Consider the following 24,725-nt stretch of genomic DNA (forward strand, 5'->3'; position numbering starts at 1 on the left):
AGTTGGAGGTTGCTGTGAGCTGTGATGCCACGGCACTCTACCCAGGGGGACAGCTTGAGGCTCTGTCTCAAAAATAATAATAATAATAATAATAAAAAAAAGAGGCTTGCTATCCTTGGGTGACATCATTTGACTGAATTCTTCACTCTCCTTGCCCCAAGGAAGCCTCTGCATTCAACTATCTCCATTTTTTCAAATACCTCATGTGATTACCATATCTTCAAAATGCCTAATATGGAAGCAATTCATGTGATAAGCCTCCTTGCTGTCTAAAATAGCCAAAGAATTTACTAATGTACACATCAAAGACACAAGATAATGGGGAGACTATGTTTTCCCTAACATCCCTCTGGACAGGAGGGGGACGACATCTCACTTATAGCATGGGCATCTGGAGTGGGGGCTAGAACCATGACTGCAGCGTTGTATCAACAGAACTCTTACAACACGTAAGTACTTACTACATGTGCTTATCCCAAGGTCTAAGAACTATCTGAGATCACTGAAAATCCAATGTAAATTTAAAATACTCTTTTTAAAAACTCCTAACTTGAGCTAAACTAATAGATAAACTCCTGACCAGAGGGAGCCTATGATTTTATCGGCTAGTCTGGAGGTTACTGATTCATTAATCATTTCAGATTCCCCAAATTACAATATATCCCAAGGATGTTATCTCTTAAAATGTGAATTAGCATAAAAAATTCCAAAGATTTGCAGGGAAGTCTTTTATTTAAGTTCCCTGGCCCAGTACTGGTAAACCTTACTGCATTTAGAATTCTTTTTTGGCAACACCCTACTAATCATGCTCAAAAGCCAGTTATGTTGGGTGGCACCATGTATTTCCCCAGGGGCTATACACCACGACAGGTACACAACTACACATTTGCTGAGCCACCTCTATCATCATTCTTTGTGTAATAGGCACTTGGAACTTGGGAGCAGCTTTCACTTCTAATCTAATTTTACTGATTATGTACAGGCTTGTAATCTGAACTAGAACGTGGAACTTACTTATATCTAAAATTTACCTTTTTACTTCTGTAACACTAGGAAATTATAGTCCATAAGGCCATCAACTTCTTCTTCTTTTTTTTTAAGACACAAAGAGCCTCACTTTGTTGCCCTCAGTAGAGTGCTGTAGTGTCACAGCTCACAGCAACCTCCAACTCCTGGGCTTAGGCGATTCTCTTGCCTCAGCCTTCCGAGTAGCTGGGACCACAGGCGCCTGCCACAATGCCTGGCTATTTTTTGCTGCAGTTTGGCAGGGGCCGGGTTTGAACCTGCCACTCTAGGTATATAGGGCTGATGCCCTACTGAGCCATAGGCTCTGCCGTGGCCATCAACTTAAGTGTCTTAAGCAAACACTTCATGAGAGTGAAAAGAGGCTGTGGATGGCGACAGGACCAAACAAGATGTCTTCCAAGCCCTCCTCCAAAAGTGGAGACTGTGAAGCCCACAGGGCCTAGTGCTGCCTCTTTATTTGAAGAGAAGCAAACAGACCCAAAGGCAGGGTAGGCTGTCTGTAAAGAGCCACAGAGGTCAGACTCGGGATACAGCCATTTCCTCTGAGAGTTCATAAAAATGAAAGGAGGAAGCACAAAGCAAGAGGCCTGCAAGTTACTAACACAGCTGTACACCTGACTGCATTATCGACCCAGGACAGCTACCCCAACAGGCAGGTTTCTGGGTGGCCAAGGAAAGAATCAGTCTTGCCAGAAGATAACCAATGTGTTTACTCAGATCCTGTGGTTTCAGAATGCTTTAACTTTAATAAGATCGCAGAGAGACAGAATGTCATGAATATTTTCCTCATTGGTAATTTTAGTTGGATGCCTGCAGCCAATAAAAGTGAATTTTTTTTAATTTTAATGAATGTGGCAGAAAGGATGCTGAATCTGAAACCAGACCTACATGCATAGTGAATAAATGATGAGCACACTACCTCAGAGTCAGAAGAAAGCCATACATGAGAGAAATTATGCCCCAGACTCACAGCAGAGACAACTGTGCAACCAGAATTTGTTTCAAGATACTGGGTCTTATTCTTTGCTAATTCTTCAAATAACTGAATATAACAATGTAGCTGTATTACATTGCTGTATTATGCAAATGCTACATAATTACTGTTTGTTTAAAGCATCATAACCCGACCCAGGATGATGTGACCATTCACTATCAGTGTAACTCTGAAGTATATCACAATCACAGATTTCAGTGCGGTACTATGGTAAAATCAAACAACTAGAGCCACAGGACACCGAGCAAACATACCAGACTTCAAGGTGCATGTCCTTTCTTTTCATTTTCTGATCTGTATTTGGCTTGGCAAGTGACAAACTGAAAATGACAGGGTCATAAAATAAACACACAGGAAAAATGAGCCCTAAGCAGACTTGTAGAAGCCACACCGAGCTTGCCAGGGAGCTATAGACATGACAATGACACAGAAGGATCAGACTTCAGACTGAGCAGCCAGACAAGTGTGAGCATGGTGATGGCAACCCCACACTGAGTGTCCACTCAACACCACCACTTCATGTTCCACTCAGCTGCTGGCCAGGGGCAGGTAGCCAAGGTGCAGAATGTGGCACCGTGAGGTGTCCTCAGGAGCCTACCACACTCTGGCATTCAGGTGACTTTCCCAAGTAAACTATTCAGGTTTTTATGTAGCATGTAACATTTACACTTAAAAAAGTTCTTCCTGAATTTGTAATCAGTGTTCCCAACCTGACTTTCCCAGATCAAAACATTCTACAGCAGTCCTCAGCACCATTTTCCAGTGGCAGTGTCACCCCATACCTCAGAAGATGCTACATGTGCTCAAAAGAAAAACACAGTCAGACTCTGGAAGTCCAAGTCCTATAAAAAGTGCACCTGGGGAATCTTTAATTTTTAAGAATCTGAAGTGTGAAAGTGAGATCCTCTACCTAATCCACTCCCCTATGGGGAAACAGTAAATATCCTGGTATTTTAAACAAATGGGAAGTCTCCCCTCACCATCACTGCACCGCACATACCTCAACCCTGATATGTTTGTGATGGGTCAAAACGCAGGCTTTAAAAAAACCTCTAAGTATAAAATAATTCCAAAATGTTTTCTAAGTGATTTGTTGGGCTACATCACTCATTTGTATCCTAAGCCTAGAAGCTGACCCTAGTGAAGGTCTGGCACTGTTACACATCTGGTGCTGTCACTGAGCACCTACCACTTTATTGGACAGATCTGGAAAAGCAAAACACGAACTCATTTTTTTTTTTTGAAACAAAGTCTCACTTTGTCACCCTAGGTAGAGTGACATGCACCATAATTCACAGCAACCTCAAACTCCTGGGTTTAAGCAATTTTCTTGTCTCAGCCTCCCAAGTACTGGGACTACAGGCACCTGCCACATCACCTGGCTATTTCTAGAGACAGGGCCTTGCTCTGGCTCAGGCTGGTCTCAAACCCATAAGCTCAGGCAATCCACCCGCCTCGACCTCCCAGAGTGCTAGGATTACAGGCGTGAGACACCTGGCCCAGCCCAGACGAACCAGTATTAAACAGTGATTTCCTTATGTTTGCAAACTGACAACTCTTGCTGGTTATGTACGAAAAGGGCCAAGGAGTCATCATGGACTTGGAAAGTTGTCATCTCATCATAGATGATTGTTTTTTTCCCTTCAAAAAGATTTGCAAATTCTTTTTTTTTTTTTTTTTTGAGACAGGAGCCTCAAGCTATCCCCCTGGGTAGAGTGCCATGGCATCATGCTCACAGCAACCTCCAACTCCTGGGCTCAAGCGAGTCTCCTGCCTCAGCCTCCCAAGTAGCTGGGACTACAGGCGCCCGCCACAACGCCTGGCCATTTTTTGGTTGCAGCCATCATTGTTGTTTGGCGGTCCCGGGCTGGGGATTCGAACCCGCCACCTTAGGTGTATGTGGCTGGCGCCTTAGCCGCTTGAGCCACAGGCACCAAGCCAGATTTGCAAATTCTTACGTACCACTCTCTTCCTTGCAAATAAAACCCCTGGGGAGGTAAGGACCAACTTCTTGTCTCCTCTAGGTTTCTTGCAATCACTTGCCTGGACAGATTTGTAGCCCCTGGTGTGCACAGTGTGTGCTCAAACATCCCATGTCACAGGACAGGCTGGTATGTAAAGTGCACGTTTGGGTCCATTTTGTCTCCTCTTAGCCAAAAACAGATTTCTTGAAAAATCTCCATGTCACCTTCTATACTAATATATCCATTTATAGTTATGAAGACAAGTAAGTAGAAAGTGAGACTTTACCAAGAAAAACCAAACATTTCTCCAACTCCAGTCTTGAACCACCTCATTTGTGGTTTTACTGGGATACACTGCCCTTTGATATCCAGTCACCAGGCAGTTTCTGCAGACTGCAGCATAGCTGACTCAGGAACAGGGTGTCTTTACTTGGCCTTCGGACACTGACAGCCCAATTTTCTCACTTTATGCTTTCAATTGGAGCAAAAACCCAAATCAGTCTCCCTCTCACATCTCCTCCCAGACTGTCAGCCTGAGATATCTAACTGCCTCCTGGACATCACTCCACTTGGGACTCTAAAACTAAACTTGGCTCCCTCAGAGCCACTCCATTCCTTGTCCTTTTCTGGGAGTGGCAGACCATCCCCCTGCTGCTTAGCAGACCCTTAGGAGTCACCCTTAGTCCTCAAATACCCCCAAACACCAAGTGCAGCTACTTGTACCTTGTAACTGCCCTTGGACCCCAGCTACTTCACTCATTTCCTTGTCCCTTACCAGGTTGAGATCACAGATGCCCACTGTACTACTTCCCTGTCATTCTATCCACTGCAGTTGGTTTTCCTGTTCCCAGCTAAGGGCCTATAGTGTGTGTACCCCCACAGTGTGCCACTTTGCTGCCCTCAAAAAAAGCACAACTGAGTAGGAAGGAGGTCTGATTTAGGTAGCCCTCAGAGAGCATTTATAAAAGGACATACAATTAAAAATTCTTTTGGCCAGGTCTGGTGGCTCAATGCCTGTAATCCCAGCACTCTAGGAGGCTGAGGCAGAAGGATCCCAGGAGATCAGGCATTCGAGACCAGCCTGAGCAAGAGTGAGACCCTGTCTCTACTAATAATAGAAAAACTAGCCAGGCATGGTGGCAGGTGTCTGTGGTTCCAGCTACTTGGGAGGTTGAGGCAGGAGGGTCTCTTGACCCCAGGAGTTTGAGGTTGCTGTGTACTCCGATGACATCACAGCACTCTATCCAGTGCACAGTGAGACTCTGTCTCAAAGAAAAAAAAAGAATTCTTTCATAATCTAAATCTAAAAATTAATCCATTAGGGAGACAGGAACAAATCAAAGAAATAATTAGCAGAATAAACTGGTACACAAGTGCTGTCTTTTGATTATAAGTGTCTGTGCATCTCAGAAAAGGGAGAGAGCAATATGCCAATGAAAAGAGAGAATTCTAAATGAAATTTCTAGACAAGGGTGTGGATTTGCTGTAGCAGGCACTCAACAAGCACTAACCACACGTGGACTCAGAGTAAGGGACAGATGAAGGCAGTAACCAAAAGCCAGCTTCATTCTTAACGAAATGAAGTGGGTCACTGAATTCTGAGCCCAGCATGCTGTGGATGTTGAGTTTGACCTGGGCAGATCCCAAGGGCACAGTTCACACCTAAATTCAAGTTCCCTTTCCCCAGGTTTCCCATCTCTCCCCTCAAACCACCATTCCTTCCCAGCCCTAACCAAACTTCCCCTTTTCTGGCACACAAGAGAACCTCTCGCCCTCTGCTCCTGCCCCAGATCCAGCCTTCCCTGAGCTGTCCCCCAATTCCTGTCCCCATCTCTCCTGACCTGAGCACAGAAAAGATCAGGCCCTTCATCAGTTTCCCTGGACACTGCCCCAGTCACCAGCTGGAGTGTCTGCAATGACTAATAAGAATGGCATGGACTCAAAAATTTGGAGTTACAAAATAAAATGGTTTGCTGTGAGAACCAAGACCATAGGTACCATAACGACCTGCCGATGTCTTGCCGCTCACCAGCTGTACCTTCAGCCCCACAAATTGTACCTCCACTCGACACTCCTTGTCCCCTTCCCAAGCTTTATTTCACATAATTTCATGTGAAACACTAGACATTTGGTTTATTTTATTTATGGTTTGTCTCCTATCAATGGTATAGAAGCTCCATGAGGACAAAGATTTTTGCATCTTTGTCCATTTAGTTCACTGCTTTATTCCCAGACTCTAACAGAACTTTAGGGGCATAGGACTTGCTCAACAGTATTTGTTGAGCTGAATTAATGAGATTAATGGGGTCCCAATCCTGTCATTTTTTTCTGAGACAGGCTTTGCTTTGTCATCCGGATTGGAAAGCACAGCTCAATGGAGCCTCCAACCCCCAGGTTCAAGGGGTCCTCCTGTCTCAGTCTCCTGAGTAGCTGGAACTATAGGTGCCTACCACCATGCCTAAGGTTTGTTTTTTTTTAAGAGATGGGATCTTGCTATGTTGTCCAGCCTAACTTTTTATGTTCCTGCCATCAAGCAATCCAGCCACCTTGGTATCTCAAAATGCCTGGTTCAGAACTGCCATTTCTGATCTGTGTGACTCAGGGTGAATTACATTTTCAAAAATCTTACTTTGATCATTTTTAAGATGGCAGTGCTAAATTACCTTATGGTATTGTGGTGAGAAATAAATGACATAAAGTGTGTTAAAATATTTTAGTATATTTTCTGATTGGAAGTCAATGAGTGGTACCTATTCTAGGATTAATTAGAACCTTATCATCTATACATTAGCATCCCAGCTATTCTTGAGTCTCTCCAGCCCCAAATAAGTACTGGTTTGAGAAACTTGGCTTGGCGCCCATGGCTCAAGTGGCTAAGGCGCCAGCCACATACACCTAAGGTGGCAGGTTCAAATCCAGCTTGGGCCCACCAAAAACAACAATGACGGCTGCAACCAAAAAATAGCCAGGCACTGTGGCAGGCGCCTGTGGTCCCAGCTACTTGGGAGGCTGAAGCAGGAGACTCGCTTGAGCCCAGGAGTTGGAGGTTGCTTTGAGCTGTGATGCCACAGCACTCTACCCAGGGGGACAGCTTGAGGCTCTGTCTCCAAAAAAAAGAGAGAAACTTAGTAGACTTGAGGATTCCATTTAAACCTTACCCAAATTTAAATACCAAATACACAACTAAGTAGGGATAAGGTCAAGGTTTTGTAACAAAAATTATGTTTAGTAAGGAAATGTCAGTCAATAGGCAGCTCACACCAACAAGCATCCAAAACAGCGCCCCTGGTGAGGACACCAAACGGTACCTTTGCCCTCTTGCCCCCCTTCTCTTCCCTGTTGCCACAAACCAGCCACAACCAAGGTCCCTCTCCCAACAGCTCTGCAGGTCCAGGTGAGGTCTCCATAAAAGGAAATGCATCTCTGCACACCTGTATTTTCCCTCCAGGGCTTAAATGGGAAACAAGAGAAGATGAGATCCCTTTTGCCATTGTTGCTGGGATTTTAAACCCTGAAAACCTCATGTTGGAGTGGTTGGTGTTATATATGGTAGCTTGGTACTATAGCTGTGATTTCTACTATCCTGGGCACCTAACCACTAAGTATGACAGTTTTAATAAAAAAGTGTGTTTGGAGATCCCAGCAATAGACCCACTCCAGGGCTAGGGGCTGCCTTCTCCTCAAACTCCTGGCCTCAGCTTCCTAAAGCTCTGCGGTGGGAGGGATGACTGGCAAAGCCAGGCCCTGTGTGCTTCTAAGTGGGGAAGGCATCGTAAATGTCATGAATAAATAGGGTGACCAGATGCCCCGCTTTTGGCGAGACAGTCCTGCTTTTCAACAATTTGTCCTGCGGCATTTTAAAAAAGTCCCGATTTTTGGAAAGAATGCATGAACAGGCAGGAGAACAGGAAGGGAATATACGGTTTTCGGCTGCCATGTGGCTATTTCGCCAGAATATGAGTTTTACATTATTTTTGTTAATTTTATAATGTTAAACTGTAATAATAACAAATAATTGTTGAGAAGTGATTATCGAGAACTGCTTATCAAAGTTTCCATTGTTGTCAGGCCCTGCCCTGCCCTGTCCCCTGCCCCGCCCTGCCTTGCCACCCAGCCATGTTGTCCCGCTTTACAAAGGTTAAAGTCTGTTCACCTTACATGAGTATCAACATCAACTTTAAGAATCTTACCTTTACTGGATATAGGAAATATGGCAGGCCCACCTCTAGGAGTACTATGAGAATAAAGGGTGACAGCTGTTAGTGACAGCGTCTTAACAAAAGTTAGTTCTCTCTCCACAGGTGTCCAACCTGTGGCTGCATGCTGACTTGGTGAGAACTTTTTTTTCTTATCTTTGGTGCTGCATATCACAAAAAGTATACACAGGCCTTTTTCTTTGTTCATCAGCTTTCATTAGTGTTTCACTGTGTATTTAATGTGTGGCCCAGGGCAACTCTTACCCTTCTAATGTGTGGCGGAGAAAGAAAAGGTTGGACAGTCCTGATCTATTCCGTTTAGTTGGTTTTGTGCATCTTCTAATGAATCTATTTTAACACTTCTATATGCTCCCCCAAAAGCAAAGTTTCTGCCAACAGAAACCAGAAAATGGCTATTATTCATTTTTTCTGGCTGATAAACCTTGTCTGCAAATGGCAGCTTCTCCCTCACAGAGGAAATCTTTTCTACCAATTTAGACTTTATGGTTGGTGCCAAACTGGAAATCACTATCTTAGCTTACCATAGTGGTGGCAGAGCTTTGTACCTGATCCAAGGCATGAACAGAGGGACACCAGGAACTGACATTAGCTAACCTTACACATTTCAGTCTGCTTCCTCACACAGCTATTATCTAAAATACAAAAGAAACAGAGGCTCACCTAACTGGAATGGCTTACCTTATCAATTATGGCTAACCTTACAGCACAGAACCAATAGTGCAGCTAAGATTTAGAAATCTAAGCCTTAAGCAGCCCACTGGGTTGGGTGGAACCCCATATCGGCCACTAGTTTCAGGACAGCACCTCCTTCTGACACCCTGGGCTTTCCTGCTTCTACTTCAGCTCTGTGCTCTTCTTGAAGAATGGGGCAGTGCTTTCTAGTCATTATAACTCTCTGAATGAAATCTTTCTCATCTACCAGCTCTCATTCTTTATTCTCTGATAAAATCTGGTACAGAGCTTCCCTGTTTAAAAAAAAATATCCTTGGCAGCAGCTCATGCCTGTAATCCTAGCACTCTGGGAGGCGGAGGCAGGTGGACTGCTTGAGCTCAGGACTTTGAAACCAGCCTAAGCAACAGTGAGACCCCAGCTTTACTAAAAATAGAAAGACTGGGGCAAGGCAAACGCTAGAGCCCAGAGTTTGCGATTGCTGTGAGCTATAATAATGCCATGGCATCCTACTGAGGTCAACAAAGTAAATGCTGCCAAAAAAAAAAAAAAAAATTCCTTTGAATTCGTGTGAACTTGAGGGGGTCACTAGGGCTAAAATCCTGGAGGACAAAAGTGAGGCTCGGCCCCTCAGTTTTAGCTCTGTAGGGTCTTGGAAAAAAACCCTTACTTTCTCTGCATCTTTCTGTAAAATGTGATCAAGTTTCATTTCTTCTACTGTATCTCAGAAGAATATTACGGAGACGGGCTACTGTGTATAAAATGTACATCTTCCTGGGTGTTTTTCTGAGACAGGGTTTTAGGAGCAAGTCCACAGTTTGGTGCTCTTCTAACACATAGTTATTTTCAGGTGTACATTTAATGTCTACTTCTCCTATTTACTTGAGAAAGAGGAATGTTCTGTGAGATATTAAATAGTAGGTAATCTTTGAAGTATAGTGAATTTTAATTGCTCAATGTTTATCAGGATCTTCCAAAATAAATGTTGAAAAAGTACAGCACATTTTGACATGAAATTAAATGTAAGTATACAGAAAACACAATGTCTAATACATACTTCTGTAGTTCTCAATTAAAGAAATCTAGAAAGGGGAAATACCAACAATTGTTTGCATAACTAATAACTGAATTAATATTTTCCTCTTGAAATAATGACTTTAGCATTTTAAGCAGTGGGTGTCTTGATGATGTCCAAGAAATGCTTTATATTTCAGTACCAATTATTTGATTCAAACATAGCAGAGTCAAAGATTTACTGTAACCTGGGTAAAATAATATTTTGGAAAAAAGCAACCACCCTCAAAAGTAGAACACATAAGGGTACAAGTGAATCTTTCTAAAAGTAGAATATAAATGTCTCAACACAGTAAGAAAATGACATGTTATGTTAATCAGTTTGATGAAAATATTTCAAATTGTATATGAAAACACCACACTGTACTCCATGATTGCATTAATGTACACATCTATGATTTAAATAAAAAAAAAAAGTAGAACACATAATACAATTCATAAGGAAAGTTTAACAAATACTAGCTTTAGAGTTAAGAAGATAATACAGTAACATATTGAAGATCAACCACAATGCAATATGGTAACATTCAATTTTATTCTGTATCTTTAAAAGTTTGTTTTATTTTATTATTATTGTTTTTGAGACACAGTTTCACTTGTCATCTTCAGTGGAGTGCGGTGGCATCACAGCTCACAGCAACCTCCAACTCCTGGGCTTAAGCAATTTTCTTGCCTCAGCCTCTCAACTAGCTGGGACTACAGGCGCTTGCCACTACACCTGGCTATTCTTTTTAGAGACAAGGTCTCGCTCTGGCTCAGGCTGATCTCAAACCTGTGAGCTCAGACAATCTCAAGTGCTGGGATTATAGGCATGAGCCACTGCACCGGGCCTGTATTTTCTTTTTTTTGAGACAGAGTCTCATTTTGTCACCCTCAGTAGTGTGCGGTGACATCACAGCTCACAGCAACCTCCAACTCTTGGGTTTAAGCGATTCTCTTGCCTTAGCCTCCCAAGTAGCTGGGACTACAAGCACCCGCCACAACACCCAGCTATTTTTTTGTTGTAGTTGTTGTTTGGCAGGCCCAGGCTAGATGTGAATCCACAAGCTCCAGTGTATGTGGCCAGCACCCTAGCTGCTGAGCTACAGGCGCCAAGACCTGGCCTTTATCTTTAAAGTTTAAAAACATCAACTAAAAATTGTATCTAGAGCCCATAAGGATATACTGAAGCAAGAGTAAGGCTGCTATAAGTAGTATGGCTATCCTGGGTGGACAGGACCAGTGTCCTCCAACCTGGGATTAGTTAGACACACTGTCATTACATCATCTAAAGCAGGCCAGCAACACAGTGAGATTGTCTCAAAAAAATAAAAATAAAAAAAGCAGGTGAGCAACTGTACCATACCAGCTATCAGATTTTTATGATTCATGGATTTCAATAATCCTCCCAAATAAAGCTAAATTACTTCCCGCCACCTACCCACACTCCTCAGCCCATGGAGTTGTCACACAGCCCAAGAGATGGTGAGGACAGTGGCAGGCTTTGGTACTACCTGTACATACTCAGTTTCTTCTTGATTCTAGCACCGAGCTACCTACCCTACTCCTTGCTCTAAAGGATTGTATGATTATTGGTCAAGGACATACTGACCGCCTGTTTTCTCTTGCAGTCACTGTAAGGCACACAGAAGCACCGAGGTCACACCTCTACACTTTCTCCTGCACCTGTGGCCCCAAGCTGGTAGGGTCCGTGTGTGTGTGTGGGGGGGGGTGTAAGGAAGATGAGCTTTGTCTCCATTTACAGCCACCTCTTCCCCTCCCCTACTCCCATCTATGGAAACTGTCTTCCACAAAATTTGTCCTTGGTGCCAAAATGGCCAGGGACCGTTGTCCTATGTCCATCAGTATAAACAGATGGGAAAAAACAAATTCGCTCAAATCTCTCATCCCTAAGTCTACCACGTCTTGAAGGGAAAAAACTCCCCAGAAGCCAAACAAGACACCGCCTGTCTCTGTACATGACTTCCAGATGCCACCAGACCAAGACCAGCCCCGAAGGTCCCACAGTAAACACTGGTCTCTGCACCGCTGCCTCCTCCTCCTTCTGTGGTACCTCGAGGATGCACAGCCAGTCATGGTCATCGGGCTTTGGAGCCTCTCCCGGGCAAGCTTCCCCTGAGGGAACTGAGCGGCACAGCCGCAGGCAAGTCACCACGCTTAGTCCAGCGCAGGATGAAGCCCCAATCCCACCCCTCTCAGGGTCTGGGCCACAAGAGACCACACAGGGATCTCACAGGGTCACCACAGGGCCCCACGGGGACAGCAAGGTCACCACAAGGCCCCACAGGGACTGCACAGGGTGACCATAGGATCCCACAGGGACCGCACAGTGTTACCACAGGACCTTACGAGGTCACTGCAGGGATCTCGCACGGCCACCCGAACGCCAACCAGACCAAGGGCGGGAGGCTCCGTGCCGGGCGTCCGCTCCCTCCGGGGCCTCCCCAGCCCGGCGGACCGGAGGCTGAGCCTGCGTCACCTGCGGGCACCCGGCACCACGCCGGCCGGGGAGTCCCGCAGGCCCCCACAAACCCTCCCCGAACGTGCCGCGCGGGGGAAGCCCGAGGACCGGGCGGACCCTCCCCCCGCTCCGGGGATGAGGTCATCGCCCTCCCCGCCCCCACGCTGTGGCCCAGCCTCGGCCTCCCTCCCTAGCCCCAGACCCTCCTGGGTTGAGCGAAAGAGGGCGGAAAGGGCAGGCGGGGGCTCCCCGGGCCACTGCAAACCGTCTCCCGCAGCCGCGCCCATCCAAGGATGCAGGGCGCAAACTTCCAGCGGCTTGCGGGTGGGGGGGGGCAGCCAACTGGGCGGAAACTCCGTACTCCGCGCCGATCCCAACCACAGCCTCTCCACCCTCACTCCCGTAACTCGAGAACTCTGCCCGCCCGCTGTCCAAACCTACCTGAGGTCTCACACCCACCTCGCTCTCACGCCCGCCGCTCCCGGAGCCCGGCGGCGCGTGCGGGCCGCGCGTTATATCCCGCGCCGACCGGGGGAGGGGAGGGGGCGGGCGCTGCTTCAGAATAAGAGTCCCTGGCGGGAGGGAAGGGGCGGAGGAGGCGAGTCGCGTGGCCCCTCCCAGCCGGGCCCCGCCCTCTGCATCGCGCGGGTCTCGGGACCCTTCTCCGGGCTTCCCGGAACTTTCCGGAAGAATCGGTAATGAGAAAGAATTTAACTTTTTTCCTAGGCCAAGAGAAATGATTTTTTCATTGCTTTTCCTTTACAGACCCCAATAAATGGATGTAGTGGGAAAGGAAGCAGCCACAAGGCGTAAAACTGCGAGTGGAGGAGGAGGGAGGGGTGCAGGTACTGAGAAAAGTGTGTGCAGCATTTAAAAAAGAAAAGCACAAATTTTCATGGGGTATGTTTGCTTTCTAAGGAAGAAAAAGGATAATGACTAGATTTCATTGATTGGTTTAACTCTGTTCTGTGTATCAGTAAGTTAGCTCAGGACCCCTTAGGGTTAGGGTGAGGGACTGTGCCCATCCCTAGATCCTCTCCTGTCATAAAACCCCTGGAAGCCCTGAGTCACTTGTTTTGATCTTCTAAGGTCAAAAGTGTTTTAAAGGAGGAAATGGACTCATTAACTCCAGAATTAATTACCTACCTAAAATTTGTGACAAATTGTGGATTAGCCCTAGATCCAGATCACCAACTTTTCCTTTCACAAACTCAGCTCAAGACACCTTAGTTCTGTGTAGGACCCCATAGCAGCTGACCTGTTTCTCCAGCCAGAGCTGCCCTCCTTGACTATTGGGACCAAATCTTTTGCACACAATAATTTCTCAATAAAATGAATTCTGTATGCATGCATGAACAGTAACTAACATTTTCGGAACCTATTGTTGTATGAGGCCATGTCTGTAAATTATTCACCAAGTAAGTGCCAACAAATGCCAACTAGATTTGAACAGCCCATAGACCATGTGTTTAAATGCTTTAGTACTGTGAGTTTATCCTACCTTCATTACCGGTATCTTACAATAGCGTTTCTGGGTTTCTTTATGTCTTTCTCATGCACATAGAAATATCTTTGATTTTTAAATGAATAATGATGTATGTGGAATACTTAACAATAAACTATAAGTGAATGGCTCCCTGTAATTCTATTCCCAGAGATAAACATTGTTAACAGCCTAGAGCATACTCTTTCCCACTTTTGTATGTATAAACATATGTTTAAAACAGCTTAGATCATTGTTTATATATAATTTTGTAACCATTTTTTTTAACCTAACAATATACTATGTAGTCATCTTCCTAGGAATAATGCAAAGCAACAACATCTAATTTTTGCGAGTAACAGGCCAACATCTCACTGGCTTGGGGGTGGGGAAATGTTTTCGATGTGAAAACCTCTTTTTCTATTCTGATTTTCTAGTAGCGCTTCTGTTCTAATACTCTTGCACTGTTTCACTTTGTCTTTCTTTGAATTTTTAGTTTGTTCATTCCCATGTCAAGTGGCTAGGGCAGCAATGACACCATTGCTGTGACCTTGAAGAAAGAGCCATGATGACAGTTAGGGCTTAGGGTCTGTGCCATTAGCTATGGATTTCCCACAATAATGGAATTAATCTTAGGAAGTTTTAAATTACAGTTTTTAAATTCTGTGATTTTATGAATTAGGAGTGCATTCTCAGCATAAGCTTCAGTTACCAGCCTGCTAGTGTCACCTGTCATGCGAAAGAGTGGGGATGAAACAGGCAGGGAGAGGGCAGGTGTGAGAAAGCACCCCACTTCCTCTGCTCTCAAGAGGCAGCAAAAGGAGGATCCATTTGATCCATCTCAGCCCACCTATTGGCCCCTGAAAGCAGCATTCGTACTTCATTTTCAGAGCTGAAATCCAGGAGGATTTAAGGCACTGCAGCAAAAACCTGAATATTTTAATATTTTCAACTTTAAAGTTTTATGCACAAAGTGTGGGAGGTGTGGATACATCTCAGCCATCTCCTTGGACAAGTCCAAGAATTGCTAAAACTATCAGGAGAAGAGCTGATGAGAATTCCTGCCAAGTTCTAAGAATACTCCATCCTCCCCTGCACACTGAAGATTCTGATCAATAACCTTCTCTTTAGATTGTTACTTCTTCATTCTTCCTTAGCTAAAACCTAAGGGTCTACGGTTTACAAGTAAGATGTAAGGGGTAGACACTGCCCAATACACTTCCTGCTTGTATATTTCTATCACAGAGTCTGCTTCCCAGGAAACCTACACTGCATTGTTACCACTGTATGTTATTTAATGTATATGATATTTTGCATAGAAAATATATTTCATTTTCCTTGTGCTTAGAAATAAAAATTAACTCATGTAATAAAATTTGTCAGTTGTTTCCATTAAAAAAAAAAAAAAAAAAGCACCAACCCTGAATCCACATGGCTGCTTTAGGACCCTGATTCTGTTGCTTACTTGCTGTATACCCTTGAAACAGGTAAATTTCTATAATGCTTCAGTTTCTCCCTCTATCGAATGGGGTTGCTAACAATAGTACCAAATGTCCATTAGAAATCTACTACCACAAATCTACATTGCTTATCCATGCTCTTCTAACTTAAGAATTAAGGCCAAAATCCATATTTTCATTTCTTTTACTTATATGTAGCAGCAAAAAAGTGTTGATATTTTCTTCAAGCATTTTGCTTAAAGTAATACTTTAATGAAAATTACCAAAATTTGAGATTTTCTTAACAGATTCTTAGCTTCCAGTGTGGCCTCTTTTCTATTTCTCAGAGTGCTTAATGGTATATACAACAGGTGTTCTGATATCAATTCAGTGTCAAGATCTATTTGCTTCTGGTGTTTTGATATTATTTTTAAACCCTTGTTGACTTAGTCTTGCTATCTTTTTAAAAGACACAAAATCTTGGCTGAATGGCCCATTTCTTCTAGTGCAGAAATTACCTTTGCAAGGGCTCCCAACTATACTGAGCCAGCATGAAGAAGACCAGGGCACTAACAGTAGAATAATTACACACTAAATTTTACATTATAAAATTACATTAATGTATACATTATACATAGAGATTTTACCTGATGTTGGTTCCCACTAATGTTATTTTGGGAAAAATGTTTCTTAGAGTAGAATGCTTAAGATCAGCTTTTATTCCATTCATTTTAAAAATAAGCACCTTTTAAAAATCTTGGACTCCTTTGGATTTGGACTTTGTAGTTAAGTGTAATATATTACATGAAACACATTTGTCTCCCTATCAGCAGTCACAAATTATTTTAACAAGTGAGAATTTTTTTTTTTTTTTTGAGACAGAGTCTCACGTTGTTGCCCTCTTATAGAGTGCTGTGATGTCATTACAGCTCACAGCAACCTCAAACTCCTGAGCTCAAGCAATCCTCTTGAGTAGCCAGGACTATAGGGGCCTACCACAAATGCCTGGCTGGTTTTGTTTTGCTTTTTAAGTAAAGACAGGGTCTCACTCTTGCTCAGTCTGGTCTCAAACTCCTGAGCTCAACAGATCTACCCACTTTGGCTTCTGAGAGTGCTGGAATGACAGGCATGAGCCACTTGCACACAGCTCAAAAGTGAGAAACTTTTAAAAATTAATGTGTGGGTCTTCTAGGCTAATAGGCTAATCACCCCACATCACTTGATCATGAATACCATTTGGGATGGAGGGAAAGAGCAAACCTCCAAGGACAATTCATACTTTTGGCATAAAACACATTAATGTATCCCTTGGGCCAAGATAATGTTTATGGCTCTTTGATTTGTACGTAATGTTTTATTAAGAAAAGGGAGAAAGGGCTCGGCGCCTGTGGCTCAAGTGGCTAAGGCGCCAGCCACATACACCTAAGGTGGCAGGTTCGAATCCAGCCCGGGCCTGCCAAACAACAATAATGGCTGCAACCAAAAAATAGCCGGGCGTTGTGGCGGGCGCCTGTGGTCCCAGCTACTTGGGAGGCTGAGGCAGGAGACTCACTTGAGCCCAGGAGTTGGAGATTGCTGTGAGCAGTGAAGCCATGGCACTCTACCCAGGGGGACAGCTTGAGGCTCTGTCTCAAAAAAAAAAAAAAAGAAAAGAAAAGGGAGAAAGGATGAAGAAAAAAGAAATGGAACAGTTTGTACTTGCATAGATGTGACTGGAGTCCAGCAGACATAAAACACTGGGTCACACAGAACATGACAGTGCCCGCTTGCTCTGAAAGGTACAATCTCGCACCTTCAAACAGCTAAGCCAGGCTAAGTTAAGGCAGCTTCCAGGCATGTCCTGCTTGATCCACAGAAGAACCTGACTCATCACTCAATCCCCTTTTCCAAATCAGACAGGTTACGCCAGCTATGACAGAATCATCCAGATTCCATGTGGATTACTAAAGAGGCAGCATTAAAGGGAAGAATTTCCCTTTTTGTGTGAGTCCCCTGAATAAATGGTAAATATTATCATCAGTTGACTGCTTAGTTTAACTTTATCCTACATGAGAAAAACCTTAAGCCATGTTTTATTAATATAGTGGTTGATGACAGACAATATGGCATAATTATTATTAGAGTTATACTTATCTCATTTTATATCACATATATAATTATGATATTAACATATGTATACACACATTTATATCAATCCCAATAACAATTCACAGAGTTACTGGTAAGATGATGCATAACTTCCTCAGCTGATTCTCTTAACACTTATCTCTGATGACATCTTAACATCTTCCTAGTGTTCACACAGAAAACACACAGTTTGGCTATTACTGCTGCTCCCAGAAACACAGTCTCGCCTCTTTAAAAGCCAAGCCCTCTTCACATTATTACCTCTATTTTTGCAAAAGGTCTCATTAGAGATTGATTTATTGGCAACAGGTACACGCATGTTTTGGCCCATTGTTGCACTCGGTTCATTAGCTTACAGCTTATAGATGGTAACAGTATAATTCCATCTTCCTTTGTGGGTGGTACAAGTAGGAGCTTGATGTAACTTTGGTGCCATTGTTCCCTTGTTTGCCCAATGTCAGATGCTGAACAAAACCTTGTGTCCTAGCAATGAATAAACTGGCCTGACAAAACTTTTCCTCTTAAACTGACTCCATTTTAGAGAACACAGGCACAGTCATCAGCATCATGGAGGAATGAATTTTGGATTCTGACACCTGCCTCATGGTCATATTATGAACAAAAGGCTGGACATGTGCAGCCTGAGCAGAGTGTGGTGGGTAGGGACACACTGGATTTTCTAGGCCATTTGGTATTATTTAAAGAGATAACATTGGGGAAAAATAAGAGAAGTTAAAGGATACTAGCAATGTTTACATTTCTTACAACAAGGGTGAAAATAGATGAGGACAGTTGGGGTTTTATGAAGTGCCTTTGTCCATAATCTTAGGCACAGGCTTGTGCCTTAGATTACGGACAAAGGCACTTCATAATCATAAACACTATGATCAGGTACATAATCTTGGCCAATGGTACTTTTGGCAACCCACAGAAGAAACTTATTTTTAGTAAATTCAGAAGGAAAAAAAGGAATGTAGATGAATACAATAAGTATGAATATAACAATAGTGACTGTGTAATAAAAAAATCTATCCTGGATTCTATTCATTTTAAATAATACAACTGTAAAATATAAATCTATCTTTTCTTTTTCATGGAGAAAGCAACCTACAAAGGCAAAAGTGCCTGAGGCCCAGGAAGGTCACTTGCAGTCCTGATCTCAGAACGCTGGCATCCATCTGAGCCCTTGACCTGCTCCTTTCATTAGATATAGACAAGTCACACCACCTATTCTCCATTCACAATTGTCTTCCATGTGAACACAGATCAGTAGGCGTCACAGGTTTTCAAAAGCAGAAAACACGGTCTCATGTTCTCAAGCTCTTTATAATCTAAGTGAAGAGACAAAAATCAGCTGTTAACAACAGGTGCTTTGCAGTTATTCATTCATCTGGACGTTTCTTTTACAAGTTAATTACTCATAACTCCCTTGTGAACAATCTGCACATCTGGGAAAATAAAACTGCCCACTGAAAGCATATCGCTAGAGTGTAGGTGAACAGAATAGTTAATTCATTTCCATACCCTTAAAAGGCCTAACAAAAATCCCTGAAGCACTGAGAAGTTGGACCTTGAGTCTGAAGAATGAGTTGGCGGCATCAGGTTGAAGGCTTCAGCCAGGGCAGAGGTGTCTCCAAGTTAGCACCTGGCTCTTGACACTACCAGGTTACCCACTCACCCCACTTCACCCCAAGCTCTCCCCTGATCTGGAGTCACTTGACCTTGTCTGCAAAATGCTCTACTTCTCAGTTGTTAAGTGCCTAAAGATTTCCTTTTCAACTTCTTTGTACTGAAAAGAACGCACTTTTGCCACAATAAAATAAAATAAGATAAAATAAAAATCCAAAACTAAACAAAAGCTCTGTTTGGTCAAACACTTCCTAAGCCAGGTTCTTCATGATTGCATACCCCTTTAGACTTTCAGCGTAACAAAAGATCTCACTAGGCCCTGAGTCCTCTTGGAAGTGAGGTTTTGAGGCAAAAGTCCACTAATCTCAATGTCTCCTTTATTCAGGGAGAGGTTGGATGACTTGATCTCTAAAATTCTCTCCAGCTGGTTGGTTCTGGCACAGGGCTAGTGTGGCCCACCCCTATTTGGTGCAGGGTATCTGTAGCCACTCTTCAGAGAGATGCTGAGTATTACTGCACAGAGCACAGGTCAACACAACTCCGAGCAATGAGAAAGTTACTAAAACTTCTCTTTATACTTACTCCCATCTCTCCTTTAAATTTTCCTATCTGTGTGCGTGTGCTAGTGTGGGTGCGTGCACGTGTGTATACTTTGGGCAAGTTATGTAACCTCTGTGTGCCTGTTTCCCCCCCTGGAAAAGGGAGGGCCATACCACTGCAGGTCTGGCAGATTGCTGCAAGGATTAAATGAGAGGCTGGGAGGCATTCAGCATGGAGCACCTGGTGCCAGTAAGTTCAGCAGAGTCTACTGTTATTACCCAGAAACATGGCCACTGCCATCAGACAGTTAATATTCTCAGTAGCTAGCTAGATGAAGCAGATGGTAAGGTATCGCCCTGCCTAGATCAAGAACATAGATTAGAGCGTAAAGCTCCTTCAGACTCTTACGGTCTGCCATAACAGGAGTGTCAGACACATGGGGCAAGTTCACGGTGACTGTAGCCGCACATGACAGGAAGGGCTACAGGCGACCCCTGGGAGAAAACATCCACCAGGGATTTCAACGCTATCTTCAACAAAGCAGGTGACCTTGCCATTAACTTGCTGTGGGACCTTTACAATTCGCTTCAAGTGCAGGGTCTCAATATTCCAATCTGCATAACAATAAGGGGTTAGATGCAATTATAGCTAACATTCTATAATTACTAAATAGTTATCATAAACCACCACAGGAAATTCTATAAAGATAAATTTCTTTCCTTCTCTGCTACTTTTTGACATCTAGGATAATGTGCAAAAAATAATTTGCACATTATTCTAACTCTCAATTAATTTTCCCCTGTAAATGGAATAATTCAATCAAGCCAATTTATGCAAAGTGCTTTCTAAGCACTCAGAAGTCTTTTTAATTACTCCCAGTAGGTTGAATGTCCTCTCTGAGCATGGAGATTAGAATCTGAGCTCTCCAGACCCAGGCTAGTTCCCGGGTGCTCTGAGCAATTCCTCTGTAAGTTGAAGCCGCCCCTGCCACTTTCCGGTCACTTTGTGTTGTCCAGATCTTCATGGAGGGACCCAGGGAAATGGTCCCAGAGCCTGTGTAGTTACATTTTTTTGTTCCTGTTTTTCTCTCTAAAGAACTACAGCTAGCTTTGCTATTTTTAAATCATTGACATATTAAGTCAGTAAATAAAGCAGTTCTATAAATGGTAAAGTCTGTTAAAAAATTATTAACTACCCAAACAGAACTCTGTGACTTATATTTGCTATACAGATAAACTCTGAAGCCTCAGTTCTTTCTTTTTTTAATTTTTAAAAAATTATTATGGGTACATAATAGCTGTATATCTTCATAGGGTACATCTGAATTAACCAAATCAGGGTAACTGGGGTACTCAATCAGGCATTCAACATTCCTAATTCGTTTTTTAGTATTTTAAAGTATACCTTAATTTCTTTCTGATTATGGTCATTTTGCTGTGCATTAAATCTTGTTCATTCTGTCTAACTACCTATCTACGTATGATTGTACTCCTTAACATAACGCCCGTTTATCCCCCACTCCCTGCTACCCTTCCTCAGTTCTTTCTGATTCTGGAAACTGCCTCTTGCCTATTAGCTTTTTAAATCATTTTTTAAAGAAAGGTGTTTATTATATAACATGCAAATAATCAAGATGACAAAACAACCCACATGCATAATACATTACCACTGTTACTTTCTCCATGTTCTTTTCTAGTCTACAAATAGCATATAACTTTATAAGATAACTATTATGTCATCTACCGTGTTTTTTTTCCTTCAAAGTCTTTTTTTTTTTTTTTGAGACAGAGTCTGACTCTGTCACCCTGGGTAGAGTGTGGTGGTGTCATAGCTCACAGCAACCTCAAACTCCTGGGCTCAATTGATCCTCTTGCCTCAATATCCTGAGTAGCTGGGACTATAGGCAACTGTCACAACGCCCAGCTAGTCTTTCTATTTTTAGTAGAAATGGGGTCTTGCTCTTGCTTAGGCTGGTCTCCAACTCCTGAGCTCAGCTGATCCTCCTGCCTGAGCCTCCCAGCCTCCCAGAGTGCTAGGATTATAGGTGTGAGCCACCACAGCAGGCCTTTTTCTTCAAAGTCTTAATCATTACTACTTTTAATTGCTGCAAAATATTCTATTGTTGAGATAAGGAAAGTTCTAGTTCTGGACCGCAGGTTTTTTTGTTTTTTGAAATTGTAAAAAAAAGCTACATGAGGGGTGGTGCCTGTGGCTCAAAGGAGTAAGATGCTGGCCCCATATGCTGGAGGTGGCAGGTTCAAACTCAACACTGGCCAAAAACTGCAAAAAAACAAACAAACAAACAACAACAAAAAAACAGCTACATGGAACATTTTCAGGCTTTTATATTTTTTCTTCTTTTGAATTACTTCCTCAGAGAAAATACTGAAAAGTATGATTTTGGGGTCAAATCCCCTTTTTATAGCTCTTAACATCTATTGCTAAATTGCTTTTTTAAAAAAATGGATCAATTTAGGAAGCATTACCAGGATGCATGGTCATTAAAAATGTTTATGAATGTGGGTGGCACCTGTGGCTCAAAGGAGTAAGGCGCCGGCCCCATATGCCAGAGGTGGCGGGTTCAAACCCAGCCCCGGCCAAAAACCACACACACAAAAAATAATGTTTATGAATGTTTTCTCATAAGCCTGACATTTTTCTGAAGAGTGATCAAGATGGCTTATTAAACAGAGTTTTACATTTAAATTCAAGGGAGGGAGTATTTTTAGAATCAGATGCACTGTATTCCAAGATCGCCCAATGAGGGTCTGTCTTTGAGTGCCTTGGATTCTTCTTTGCTATCATCCACTCAGCTCACCACCAAACTCTTCTGCCCACTAGGCAGCATTCTAGTAGTTTCCAACCCAAGTGTGGGCTGTCTGTGTACTTTGTGTGGGAACAGAGGACTGGATTCATTCACCTGCCAACAATTTAGCATTATTGAGGATTTAAAAAATTCCTACCCAGGGCAGGACACAGTGGCTCACACCTGTAATCCTAGCACTCTGGGAGGCCTAGGCAGGTGGATCCCTTGAGCTCAGGAGTTCAAGACCATCCCGAGCAAGAGTGAGACCCCCCCCCCCTGTATCTACTAAAAATAGAAAAACTAGCTGGGCATTGTGGTGGGTGCCCATAGTCCCAGCTACAGGGGAGGCTGAGGCAGGAGGATCACTTCAGCCTAGGAGTTTGAATTTGCTATAAGCTATGATGATGCCACGACCCTCTAGCCTGGGTGACAGAGTGAGACTCTGTCTCAAGAAAAAAAAAATTCCTACCCAGGATGATGCCTCATATTTATTCCTAACTGTGGACACAAGTGAACTGATTTCTTCATTAATGGAAATAGATTCTCAATGTTGGTTTTGTGGCACAAGAAAGGTGTTTCTAATTATGTTTAGGCGTATCCTGAAATAATTCTTATACATCTCTGTTCTCCTCCACCCGTACTTCAAAAAAAGTGTCAAACTAAAACCAATGCTAATCCATTTTATTAGTAACAAATGTTATTTACCACTTTGGAGAGTTTGGAGTATGGCACTCACAACTTCTCTACACAATTTGCCAAAACTGACATCTTCAGAAACTACAGGTATATTTAAATTAGGTGCTTTGTCTAATGGATATTTAAGTAATATGTTAAAAATATTCTCAAAGGACACAATTACAACATATCTGAATCATGTCTGGTTTAAGACATTTTGTAGGTTCCTGGAAACCCCCATCAACTTCAGCTAAAAGTTTCATGAACTATACATACGTAAAGGGGATGCTATGGTGCTTCTAATATACAGCTGGCGTTTTCTATAAATACTTATTATTGCAGCTGCCACTAAAGGAATTTCTGAACATCTCTTCAGACACACATTTAACAAAAAGCCAACATAAAGGCAAAGATATAGTTTGTATTTCTCACTCTGGCTTAAAGAGTAGAGATACTGTTCTCCTGGTATATTTTGTATAAGCAAGCAAAACAAAAATGCTCTGCCATTTTTTTCTCTGCCTATTTTTACTCTCCCGGATCACCCTGAATCCCTGACACACTTCTATTCTGAAACACTTTGGTGCTGACTTCCTTATTTGGTTGCTGGAACTGCTCTTTGTCTTGCTCAAACATTCTGCTAAGCTTGCAGCCTCCTCCTCCTGCCCCTGCCCACTGCCCCCCCTTACACACACACACACACACACACACACACACACACACAGAGATCATTCTGACTCAAGCCTCCTCTGCAACTTGCCAGCCAGCCCCCATCAGTTGTGCCCATTTAAGGAGTACCTTTTTGAAATCATGAGCAACCAGAGAGCTTCCAACTGTGTGGAAGGACTGCTTAGCTACACACACTGAAAGTCACCGCAAAGCGCATACTGCACACAGCTGCCCTCCTCACACAGCAGGGAATGTGTTTAAAAACACACACACATACACACAAAACAGACAGACAACCAAAAACAAAAGCAAAACTCTAGGCTGTGTAATTAGCAGTTACTTTGGTCCTTAGTGCGCTGGCGCTAACATTTGTCTGACTGGTTTTGTTTAGTTTTTAACTTCCTCCAATCTAATGCTTTAAAGATACTTTTAACACAGCCCTGGATGGATATGCCAATGACTTCACTCAAGGTCCTGAAGTAAAGGACACACACCTTCAACAAACACTGTGCTCTTTGCTCTCTGCAAAGAGAAGATGATTTTCTGGTTTCTCTGCTCAGCTGTGTGTGGGCAAAGCACAGATCTCTGAATTCCCTATTTAAGAAAGAAGTGGCAGTGGCCCATCCAGTAAAACAGAGGCAATGTTTCCTCACATATAAACAATTGAGAAATTCCTCAGGCAAGCACAGAGCCTTTTGGATCCTGGAAGAAAGTGGACGGTGGTATTTATGCTGTCAAATAAACACATCATCCACACTCATGAGGCAGATCTGAAACAACAAGCTGAACAAAGCAGTTTTCAAGTTTTTAATCCTTTTGCAATTAGCTCTTGTCTAGCCCAACTGGAAAATTAAGGGTCAGCTATTTTCCCAGAAGAAAGTATCCTTAAGTGATTAAATATCCACAGTTTATTCTCAACATTTGCTCTGAAAAAAACTAGAGCTTGTTTTCAGA

At 43.0% G+C, this 24,725-nt stretch overlaps 1 protein-coding gene across 2 annotated transcripts in view; it reads right to left on the bottom strand.

Moving 5' to 3' along the window:
* The window catches only part of PALLD (palladin, cytoskeletal associated protein), a 240,054-nt gene that overhangs the window by 50,506 nt on the left and 164,823 nt on the right, over nt 1–24,725 (bottom strand). The window contains exon 1 of one of the 2 annotated variants that reach the window (XM_012813870.2): nt 12,848–12,903. The exons of the other annotated variant lie outside the window; for it this stretch is intronic. The gene's annotated coding sequence lies outside the window, so the exon portion shown is untranslated. Of the gene's footprint in view, nt 1–12,847; nt 12,904–24,725 lie in introns of those variants that run through there. 2 annotated transcript variants of the gene reach the window in all.

This window comes from Otolemur garnettii, unplaced genomic scaffold (assembly GCF_000181295.1).
Source record: "Otolemur garnettii isolate 467f Iridium unplaced genomic scaffold, OtoGar3 scaffold00324, whole genome shotgun sequence".
NCBI lineage: Eukaryota > Metazoa > Chordata > Mammalia > Primates > Galagidae > Otolemur > Otolemur garnettii.